Source organism: Primulina eburnea, chromosome 5 (assembly GCF_022965805.1).
Source record: "Primulina eburnea isolate SZY01 chromosome 5, ASM2296580v1, whole genome shotgun sequence".
In the NCBI taxonomy this organism is placed as follows: Eukaryota; Viridiplantae; Streptophyta; class Magnoliopsida; order Lamiales; family Gesneriaceae; genus Primulina; species Primulina eburnea.
The window spans coordinates 37,341,767-37,354,446 of NC_133105.1; positions in this window are offsets into that span (position 1 = coordinate 37,341,767).

Here is a 12,680-nt window from a genome sequence, read left to right on the forward strand (position 1 = left end):
CAAGCATAGATCTCACAGAAGGATCTACCCCATAGTAAAATGTCTCCACCTGCTGGCCTACTGAAAAACCATGTCTCGGGCACATTCTCAACATCTTTTTAAACCTCGCCCATGCTGAATTCAGTGATTCCCCATCTCTCTGTCTAAATGAAGTGATTTCATTTCGCAGTTGTGTAATCTTAGTAGGGGGAAAATACCTGTGCATGAAGAACTCAACTAGCCCATCCCAAGTAGTGATAGAACCAGCTGGAAGGTCGCGAAGCCACTCCATAGCTTCTCCTTGCAAGGAGAATGGAAATAGTCTGAGTCGTATGGCATCAGTACTCACCCCATTGCACTTAATCGTATCACAGATTGACAGAAAATTCTCCAGATATGCATTGGGGTCTTCAGATGGCGCTCCACCAAACTTTACTTGCATTTGGATCATCTGGATGATGCCTGGCTTCAGCTCGAATGTATTTGCCTGAATCGTAGGGTGGATTATACTAGAACCATAACCTTCGAATGCTGGTCGATGAAGCTCCATCAATGTACGGTTATCCTCTTCTCCGGCCATTTCCTCAACTTCTGGTTTACGGTCTATTTCGGATTCTGCTTCAGATTCGAATTCCAGAGTCAAGTTGTTGTTCCTTCGGGCTCTGCGGATACTGCGGAGAGTGCTTTCAATCTCAAGATCAAGTGGCACTAGATTCCTGACGTCTTGAGCACGGCTCATATAACACGAGCTAACCCCTGAAATCAAAAATTTAAGTTCACGATTTAAGCTCCAAGAGAGAATAAGTAGAATAACCAAAGGTAATTAAAATGCTAAAGAAAGAATAAAAACAATTTTAAACTAAGAGTAAAAGCCTAGTCTCAAACAAATAATTTATCCTAATATCAAATAAATAGTCCCCGGCAACGGCGCCAAAAACTTGACCGAAGATTTCGGTTGGGAATAATTCTAGCAAGCGGACTAGGTCAAGTTATTGTAAATGGACGTACAGTCCAAGTATCGATCCCACAGAGACTATTATTTAATTACTAAGAGTTTATTATTTTATTTAATCTAGGCGAACAATAAAGAGTGATTATTTTGTAAAATGTAACGAATTAAATTAAACCAAACTATGCTAAATTAATGACTTAGAGCAAATTTCAGAGAAGCTTGGAACTTGGGGATTTTAAAATTTAAATAAAATGACCGGGACACACAACGGTAACGAACTCAGATTTTATCACGCACTGGAACAATTTAACCACAGATTATTCGCTGTCACGATGCAATTCTCTAATTTAATTATAAATCTATTTCTAGAATTTATAATCCTATTTTCATTTAACAGTCCAATTATTTCTAATTGAATTTAATTAAACAAAAACGCATTTATCAACGAAGAATTACAGCTGTCGCCTAAAATCGCACACTGAAACCGAATACTATTTCTAGTCGGTTTAACCGCGTGTTGATTAATATTTTTGAAGCTAAATTTAACCAATTCTCTTTCGAGTCAAGATTAAACAACAAACATGCAAATAATTGGCCAAATTAAAAGCACGAAATTTATTCAAATATTAATCAATAACATAGAACAAATTTATAAATCAAACACTTCAATGAATAACAAAAATCAATCGTTTGTTCCTATCGTGGTCCCGATCACAAAAGAAAACTACTCCATAAATTCAAAACTAAAATCAAATTTAATAATTGAATTCATGAATAAAACTAAGAAATTAAAAGAGACGAGAAAATCTCAGCGATGGCGCGCAGATCTGCGTGTGCAGCGCGTTGGTTTCTCCCTCGATTTTCTCCCCGAGCCGTTGCCTTCTTCAACAAATCTGAAATCTCCTCTTTTTCGCTTAGAAGTCGGCTGCTCTCTCAGAAATTCAACAACCCCTCTTTTGTTCCTCGTTTTGGGTTTTATTTCTTTCCAGATTACGAGCAAATCTTTTCCAAAATCTCGATCTGATATTGCCCACACGGACCCCGTGCCTGCATCCGGAGAGGGGTCCGTGTAGGCTCTGGACTTTTCTTTCTCGAAAATGGCTGACACGGACCCCGTGCAGGGGTCCGTCTGGAGGTCCGTCCACATACTGTAAGTTGGGTTCTCGGGTGATGAGGGACACGGACCCCGTGCAGGGGTCCGTCAAGGGGTCCGTCGAGGCTCTGTAAATTGCATCTTGGCAACTGAATGGCACGGACCTGTCTCCGGGGTCCGTGCCCAGGTCCGTGTCTCTTCGGCAAAATTCTTCTTTTGTGGTTGAATGACACGGACCCTTACACGGGATCCGTGTAAGGGTCTGTGTATTGGTTCATGCTTTCTTCCTATTCTTCCGGTTATTTCTGACGTGGCATTGCAGAGTTTGACATTTCTTTCACTTCTTTGGCTTTCCTCCTCTTTTGGTCAAACCTACAATCAGCCAAAATGAAACGAAATAAGCGCAAAACTCGGAATAAAAATGCCAAATAAGCACGAATACGATAAAATAAAATCCCTAAAATGCTATATAATTCGTGCTTATCACATACACCTAGAAAATTGGGCTTGGGCTTTTGATCATCCTTCATGCATAATATCACTATCATACACCATCAATTAAATATCACAATAATTAATTGATCCAATATTATATATCTTGATCCAATCACTAATTGCCACGATTATAAACTAAATTAACAAAGTATACAAACACCTTTGTCTACTTTCAAATTAATTTATTTATAACCGAATTTCTTGTAAATCACCATTTACTATAAATATTTAAAGTCCAACTTAAAATATTTATTTCATTAGAAAATATTTCCAACTTTTGTAATTTTAAACTTAAGGGCCCAAAAAATCATTTTTCACCAAAAACGTTTTGGCTCATTTAAAATTCACAAACATGTTAGCCATCCAATGGCCCAACAACTCAAGGCCCATGACACTTTGATATTCCAAAACACCTTTTGAAAACCCTAGTCGTCATCGCCGTCGCCGGAGCTCCGTCGCCGGATTCCCGCCAACATGCCAAAATATTTTTTTTTTATTTTTCGAAAGGGGGCTGTTCGGGCAGCCCCTCGGGCTGCCCTTGCTGCCCGAAACGGGCAGCCCCTCGGGCATCCGGACACGGTTAGAAATCGACCTCAATATAATATCTTGTATTTGCTACACAAAATCGTAACCATAGCTCGGATACCACTTGAAAGGGGATCGGTTACGGTGACCGGAAGCGCAACGGAAGTTTAAAAATTTTAATTTTTCATCAAAAATTCGGCCACCTCATGATAATGTGTAGCAAATACAACAAACACCAAATAATGTCATACATAGGGTGTTTAGAAGTTTTACCTATCAATCACAAGGATTGATGTATGGCTCCAACTTTGTTGTTAAACAACAAAGCTCTTGAATGGCATGAAGAAATCTACAAGTTTCCTCCTACCTTGAATCTTTCCTTCAAATTAAGCCCACCACCAACTAGGTAGATCCCCTCATATTTTGCACTAGAAAAATATGAGGATTTTTCATTTTGAGAAGAGAGTGTTTCTTCAACCATTGAAGAAAGAAAAATTGGAGAGAAAGTGAATAGTATTTTCGGCACTATTCATCCTTGGAGAGAAGGAGAGACATTTTTTTTTTGGTTGTGGGAAAAGTAGAGTCAAAAAGGTGCATGCTATGTCTTGAAAACTCAAAAAGTAGTCTCCCAACCTTTCACCTCCCATGCATGCATATTATATGGTTTTTATCAAAATAAAAACCATGGACTAAATTTAATTATCTCAAACATATTTGAGACTAATTAAACATTACTTGAATTTACCCAAGTCCCACTAGTTAAATAATTAATTTAAATTGAGCTCTACAAGACTCAATATAATTTAATTAATTCAACACTTGAATTAATTTAATTATTTGGACTCTACTAGGTCCACTAGTGTTTAATTAATTCAACACTTGAATTAATTTAATTTAGTCCATAATAATGCTTATGAAAATCACAATTTTCAAATATATTATTCACTTGGCCAAATTTTAATTTAGGAACACTTCCATAAATCAAATTTTACATTTCTCTCATAGAAGTCATACTTCTATTTTTCTTTACGCTTATAAACTCATTTATAAGCCGTTCAACACATTGAACTAGTATCTCCTTTATAGAAGTCATATTTCTAATTTTTCCTTACGCTTATAAACTCCTTTATAAGCCGTTCAACACATTGAACTATTTTTACTTCTCAACGGGATCTAGAAAGCTAGTACTTGTGTGGCCCTCAATGGTTCATTGATACAACAGCCGTGGGTTCACATCTCCATGTGATTCGGACTAAACATGTCCTTATATGAGCATACCCCAATTGCTCCATTCTTACTTATCAACTCCTTGATAACAAGAACGTCAGAACTCAAGTCTGATAGTACCCAACCAATCATGTTAAACGCCTAGCAGCATCGCTTACATGATTCCCTAGGTATCAAATGATAGTGCCTGCAAGAACCATTCAATTATGATTAGCGTACAGTACGGTCCCTTCAACTCATATATCCCGACCGATTCGACAACCATTGGTTTATCGAGAGTTGTCAATGAATCGATACTATGTGTCATGTCGTAGTTGCATCGATGGTGTAATCTATGAAACCCCTTTCATAATTACCACCATACTCTGGCCAGAGATTTCAACCTACATACACATGATAACACATAGGGTATCCATACCCGAAGGTAAGCGGTGAATTCCCGACTACAATGCATCGACTCCTATATGTGTAGTGACCCGTTCCAGAATCACCTACTAATCAAGAACTAAGCATGCAACTTAACTTAATTAATAACAATCAGAGATAATAGCGGAAAAGGTCAACAAATGATAGTTATACAACCCCATCGAAAATCCATAACAACTCAGAATGAAAAGAAAGTATACGGTACAACCATATCGAATCAAAGAGGACTGAATAAATAACTCCACCGGCTACTCAACGTCCTCCTCCTCCTCCTGAGCCATCCAACCTGAGGCCTGCCCCGTGGAAATGGGGTGTCCAAGATAAACAAAACCGAGGACGTGAGCGATAAGAACGCCCAGTACAAAAGCATGAGTATACAAACCTATATGAAATGCACATGCTATGATATGATACCAGGGTAGTCAAGAAACAGGAATCACAAAAGATCTCAAAATGCTCAGTCTAGAGGCGCCAAGTGGATAGTGCCGCGCGGTCCTACCTCTGGGTCACTGCATCCACTGCAAGAACAGACGTGGACCTAAAATGTCCCGGATCACCGAAGCCCTCCCGACCCGTCGGCCACTGTGTACTCTCGGTGTCCATGCGTCCACAAGACAAGACAGGGCTGAGCGGCCCCACAAGATATATAGCTTATCTCGAAAGAGATACAGCTCAACAGTAAAGGCTATCTCGAAGGAGATACGGCTCAACATGAAATGCAACATGCAGTAATAAACGTGACATAATAGCATGCATCATATGACATATATCAATGCACCACATAATCATGCAACACATATAAGAATGTATACTCGACCAGGATATCTCGGATAGTACTTTCGTACCTCTATCACAGCAATCCTAATCCACTGGAATAACCAGACAACAGGTCTAGTCCAAGCCTATGCATCAAGTGAAAACCATCACTAAAACTTATCTACCAGACTTAACTAGATAATCCTGAGATAATACTGATACAATTCCAAACCTTCGTCCGTCGCTAGCCCACTGATGCCGCTAGCTCCCAACTAGAGCACAGCTCCGCTACAAGACCAGCAGCTCCCCGCTAGTGCCCGAACCTCGGAAAAAGACTAGAATCTCACAGAAACGACTGAAATGCTATGGAACTCTCTGAATTGGCGAGTCACAAATGAAGCCTCGCGCCTCTATTTATAGCCAATGTTCGGACGATCCGAACCATTTCGGAAGCTCCGATCCGGCACACTTCGGACGGTCCGAACTCTGATCGGACGATCCGATCCTTGCATGACTTCCACGAGTACAGCCACATGTCTCGGACGATCCGAACCCCAATCGGATGATCCGAACCTTACCACGTGTCCAGAACCCTTCCACGTGTCCAGCCACCTGTCTCGGACGGTCCGACACTGGCTCGGACGATCCGAACTCATCGGACGATCCGAACTCATCGGACGATCCGAACTTGTTCGGTCCTTCCGATCCCACCGAAAATATAATTAATCCGATAATTAACTCAAATTAGGAATCGGGTTACTACATTCTCCCCCCCTTAAAAGATTTCGTCCTCGAAATCAAGTTTATAGGATGAACAAAACTGAAATAACAACATTGTTATTACATCTCAATTGTTGCCAAACACAACTGATAATTGGATTACAACGGAAAACATGCTTACATCCATAGTACAACTATAGTACAACTCAAAAGAGCTCTGGATGCTCCGAACGCATACGACTCTCTAGCTCCCAAGTGGCTTCTTCAGTGCCTCTACGCTGCCACTGAACTAAGACAAGAGGAATGATCTTATTCCGCAACACCTTATCTTTGCGATCGAGAATCTGAAATGGTCGCTCCACGTAAGACAAATCCGATTCAAGTTGAACTTCAGATGGATGTAAAATATGTGATTCATCTGCCACATATCGTCGCAAAAGGGATACGTGAAACACGTCATGAATCCCAGACAGATACGGAGGTAATGCTAACCTGTAAGCCAAATCTACCACACATTCCAGAATCTCAAAAGGACCAATAAATCTCGGAGATAGCTTACCCTTGAGACCAAATCTCAAAATCCTGCGAAAAGGCGAAACTCGGAGAAACACTTTCTCACCTGGCTGAAAATAAAGAGGTCGCCGCTTGGTGTTCGCATAACTAGCCTGTCGATCCTGAGCGATCTTAATCCGTTTCTTGATTACTGCAACTTTATCAATAGCCTGCTGGACTAACTCCGGTCCCTCAACATGTCGTTCCCCAACTTCGTCCCAGAATAATGGAGTACGACAACGTCGCCCATACAACGCCTCAAATGGTGCCATACCAATACTACGATGATAGCTGTTGTTGTACGCGAACTCAATCAAAGGCAAATGATCCTGCCAAGCGGTTCCGAAATCCATAACACAAGCTCACAACATATCCTCAAGTGTACGGATAGTCCTCTCTGTTTGACCGTCGGTCTCTGGATGATAAGCCGTACTCAAACTTAGTGAAGTGCCCAATGCTGACTCGAAACTACCCCAAAATCGTGAGGTAAAACGAGGATCCCTGTCACTAACAATACTGACTGGCACTCCATGCAAACGTACAATCTCTTGAATGTACAAGCGAGCCATCCGATCGAAAGTGAAGTCACGGTTATAAGGCAGAAAATGAGCAGACTTGGTGAGTCGATCCACCACTACCCAAATAGCATCACTATTCCTCGAAGACAATGGCAAGTGAGTAATGAAATCCATCGTGATATGCTCCCACTTCCATTCAGGAATAGGTAGATTCAACAATAATCCTCCAGGTCGACGGTGCTCTGCCTTAACCTGCTGACAAACAAGACACTTGGAAACAAACTGATAAACACTGCGCTTCATCCCTTTCCACCAAAATCGTGTCCTCAAGTCTTTATACATCTTATTGCTTCTTGGATGGACACTCAACTTGCTTCGATGAGCCTGAGACAAGATCTTTTCCCTCAATTTATCATCCTCTGGTACTACAACCCGATTAGACAAACATAGAAGACCATTAGACTGATAATGGAAACCGCTATCTCCACCCGCTAACCGAGCTAATCTCTGAGTCTTCAGATCAGACATCTGAGCATCTCGAATCCGAGCGAACAAAACTGGCTCAGATAAAATGGTAGCAACACGAATGCTCTCCATACCTTTCCGATGTTTGAAGTTAAATCCCAACGAACAACAATCCTGAATAGTACTAATCATAGCACTGGTCTGAAGTGCAGAGGCTCTCACCTTACGACTAAGAGCATCGGCTGTGAGATTCGCAGAGCCTGGATGGTACTTGATCTCGCAATCATAATCTTTCAGTAGATCCATCCAACGACGTTGTCTCATGTTCAATTCAGCCTGAGTGAACAGATACTTCAGACTCTTGTGATCAGTAAAGATTTCAAACTTAACCCCGTACAAGTAATGACGCCAGATCTTCAGTGCGAACACTATAGCTGCCAACTCTAGATCATGAATAGGGTACTTCTCCTCGTGAGATTTCAGCTGCCTGGAAGCGTAAGCGATCACATGACCATTCTGTGTCAACACACACCCTAAGCCTTGGAAAGAGGCATCGGTGTAAACACTGAAACCATCAGATCCTGACGGTAACGCCAAAACAGGTGCAGAAGTCAGAAGTCGACGAAGCTCTCTGAAACTATCTTCGCACTCAGATGACCACTCAAATGGAACATCCTTCCGAGTAAGTTGCGTCAAAGGTCTAGCTACCTGGGAGAAATTCACGATGAAGCGACGATAATACCCGGCCAGACCTAGAAAACTACGGATCTCGGCCACCGTCGTAGGACGTGACCAATTCAGCACTGCTTCAATCTTGTTGGGATCCACAGAAATTCCTTCCTTGGAAATCACATGACCAAGGAATACTACACGATCAATCCAGAACTCGCACTTACTCAGCTTAGCATACAATTGCTTCTCGCGAAGAATCTGCAACACAATCCTCAAGTGCTGGACATGCTCCTCCACACTGTGAGAATAAATCAAGATATCGTCGATGAAAACCACAACGAACTGATCTAGAAAATCGCGAAAGACTCGGTTCATCAGATCCATGAACACCGCTGGCGCATTCGTCAATCCGAATGGCATAACTAGAAACTCGTAATGCCCGTAACGAGTACGAAATGCAGTCTTGGAAATATCATCATCTCTGACTCTCATCTGATGATAACCCGATCGCAAGTCAATCTTGGAGTAAACAGAGGTACCCTGAAGCTGATCGAACAAGTCATCGATACGAGGTAATGGATACTTGTTTTTGATCGTCACACGATTCAGCTGGCGATAATCAATACACAATCGCATCGATCCATCCTTCTTCTTGACAAACAAAACTGGAGCTCCCCAAGGTGAAACACTCGGACGAATATAACCTTTATCAAGAAGATCCTGTAATTGCTGCTTCAATTCTCTCATCTCTGACGGAGCAAGACGATAGGGGGCACGAGAAATCGGTGCAGTCCTTGTCATTAACTCAATGCCAAATTCCACCTCTCTAACCGGAGGAAAACCAGGAATCTCATCTGGAAAAACATCAGGAAATTCACAAACCACTGGAATATCCTCTATACCAACACTACCTGTGGATGTATCAATCGCATAGATGAGGTAGCCTTCCCCGCCCGCCTCTAAAGCACGACAGGCTTTCAGAGCAGATACCACTGGCATCGGAGGTCGCGCTCCCTCACCATAGAAAAACCAACTAGAGCTCTCAGTCGTACGGAACTGAACAAGCTTCTGGTAACAATCCACAGTAGCTCGGTAGGTAGTCAAAATGTCTATACCCAAAATACAATCAAAGTCTTCCATCTCCAGAATCATAAGATTCGCAGTCAATTCATTACCCTCAAAATCTAAGGGACAACCCATCACTAGACGCTTGGCTAAAACCGAATGACCCATCGGGGTAGAAACAGAAAGAATAACGTCTAGAGAAACATACGGTAACTTATGACGCTTAACAAATCGTGCAGAAATGAATGAATGAGATGCTCCGGTATCTATAAGAACAAAAGCAGGAATACCGCATAAACAAAAAGTACCTGCTATGACTCTCTCGGTCTCATCTGCCGCTTGATCCTGGTTCAGCGCAAACACCTGACCTTGGGCACGAGGTCGAAGATTCGAACTACCCACTGCCTGACCCTGCCTCCTCTGCTGAACAGTCGTCTGAGATCCAGTACTGGATCCTGCTCCACCTCGCAACTGAGGACAATTCTTCTTAATATGCCCCATCTCTCCGCACTGATAACATGCTCCTGCGGCTGCTCGGCATTGCTCCGATGGATGGTTCTTCCCACAATGCGCACAAGATTCCTTCTTCTTACCAAAACGGAAAACACCGCTAGATCGAGATCCAGATCCAGAAGAAGACGAACCAGATTTCTTGAACGACTGAGATCGAGGCCTCAAAGTACTCGGAGGTCTAGAAGAAAGAACAGCCCTACCACGCTGGAGACTGATCTCTGCCTGGCGACACCGGTTCACTAACCCATCATAAGAAGTAGGATTATCACAGACAGTGACTCGGTCAAAGATCTCCTGGTTAAGACCCTGGAGGAAATGGTCATACTTGGCCTCAGAACTGCCACTGATATGAGGAGCGAAGGGTAACAACTCGAAGAATTTCTGCTGATACTCATCAACAGACATACTCCCCTGCTTAAGGTTCAGGAGCTCAATCGTCTTCGCCTGGCGAAGGGCTGGAGGAAAATACAGCTGCATGAAAGCTGCACGGAAATCGGCCCAAGTCACCCTACCCTGGGACTGGACTATCGGCGCAGAAGTCGATCGCCACCACTTGCGCGCACGGCCCTCGAGAAGAAAGCTAAGGGTCTCTATCTTCTGCTCCTCGGTGCACTGAAATGCACGGAAACAACTCTCCATGCGCTCTAACCAGTCCTCAGCATCATCGGGAGTCTCTCCACCGACTAGAGGCTTAGGCCCCATCTGAATAAAACGATGCAAATCAAAACGCCTAGGACCATCCCGACGATGACGATGCTCACGATGACGCCTATGATCATCCTGGTCGCCCCAACGACCTACACTCCCCTGACTACTCTCATCACCAAAGTGGTCAGCCATCGCTACAAGATAGAATGGGGAAAAATGGTAAAATGGTCAACGAAAATCCCAAAACAGAATCTATATCCCAAAATCGTAAGCATGCTCTGATACCATAAATGTAGTGACCCGTTCCAGAATCACCTACTAATCAAGAACTAAGCATGCAACTTAACTTAATTAATAACAATCAGAGATAATAGCGGAAAAGGTCAACAAATGATAGTTATACAACCCCATCGAAAATCCATAACAACTCAGAATGAAAAGAAAGTATACGGTACAACCATATCGAATCAAAGAGTACTGAATAAATAACTCCACCGGCTACTCAACGTCCTCCTCCTCCTCCTGAGCCATCCAACCTGAGGCCTGCCCCGTGGAAATGGGGTGTCCAAGATAAACAAAACCGAGGACGTGAGCGATAAGAACGCCCAGTACAAAAGCATGAGTATACAAACCTATATGAAATGCACATGCTATGATATGATACCAGGGTAGTCAAGAAACAGGAATCACAAAAGATCTCAAAATGCTCAGTCTAGAGGCGCCAAGTGGATAGTGCCGCGCGGTCCTACCTCTGGGTCACTGCATCCACTGCAAGAACAGACGTGGACCTAAAATGTCCCGGATCACCGAAGCCCTCCCGACCCGTCGGCCACTGTGTACTCTCGGTGTCCATGCGTCCACAAGACAAGACAGGGCTGAGCGGCCCCACAAGATATATAGCTTATCTCGAAAGAGATACAGCTCAACAGTAAAGGCTATCTCGAAGGAGATACGGCTCAACATGAAATGCAACATGCAGTAATAAACGTGACATAATAGCATGCATCATATGACATATATCAATGCACCACATAATCATGCAACACATATAAGAATGTATACTCGACCAGGATATCTCGGATAGTACTTTCGTACCTCTATCACAGCAATCCTAATCCACTGGAATAACCAGACAACAGGTCTAGTCCAAGCCTATGCATCAAGTGAAAACCATCACTAAAACTTATCTACCAGACTTAACTAGATAATCCTGAGATAATACTGATACAATTCCAAACCTTCGTCCGTCGCTAGCCCACTGATGCCGCTAGCTCCCAACTAGAGCACAGCTCCGCTACAAGACCAGCAGCTCCCCGCTAGTGCCCGAACCTCGGAAAAAGACTAGAATCTCACAGAAACGACTGAAATGCTATGGAACTCTCTGAATTGGCGAGTCACAAATGAAGCCTCGCGCCTCTATTTATAGCCAATGTTCGGACGATCCGAACCATTTCGGAAGCTCCGATCCGGCACACTTCGGACGGTCCGAACTCTGATCGGACGATCCGATCCTTGCATGACTTCCACGAGTACAGCCACCTGTCTCGGACGATCCGAACCCCAATCGGATGATCCGAACCTTACCACGTGTCCAGCCACCTGTCTCGGACGGGCCGACACTGGCTCGGACGATCCGAACTCATCGGACGATCCGAACTCATCGGACGATCCGAACTTGTTCGGTCCTTCCGATCCCACCGAAAATATAATTAATCCGATAATTAACTAAAATTAGGAATCGGGTTACTACAATATGTTTCGACATGACACCCAACCTTGCCACCTGATGACCCCATAAGAGTCGGTAAACAAGTCAAAGTGAAATGCTAGCACATAGAGTCTCAATGTTGTCCCGGGTCATAAGGACTAATGGTGTACAACCATAAACTAGGACGTTTCCACTCGATAAGTGAGAACCACTTGGAAAGTCTTTTAATGGAGGGTTGTTCAGTGCACTCTACCAGGAGCACCTATCTGCATGATCGGACATCACAATGTCCCCTACCAATGAAACATGGTACTCACATCGCAGATACTAGTCTCTAACTCGAGCGGCCTATATCCTTCTTAGTGG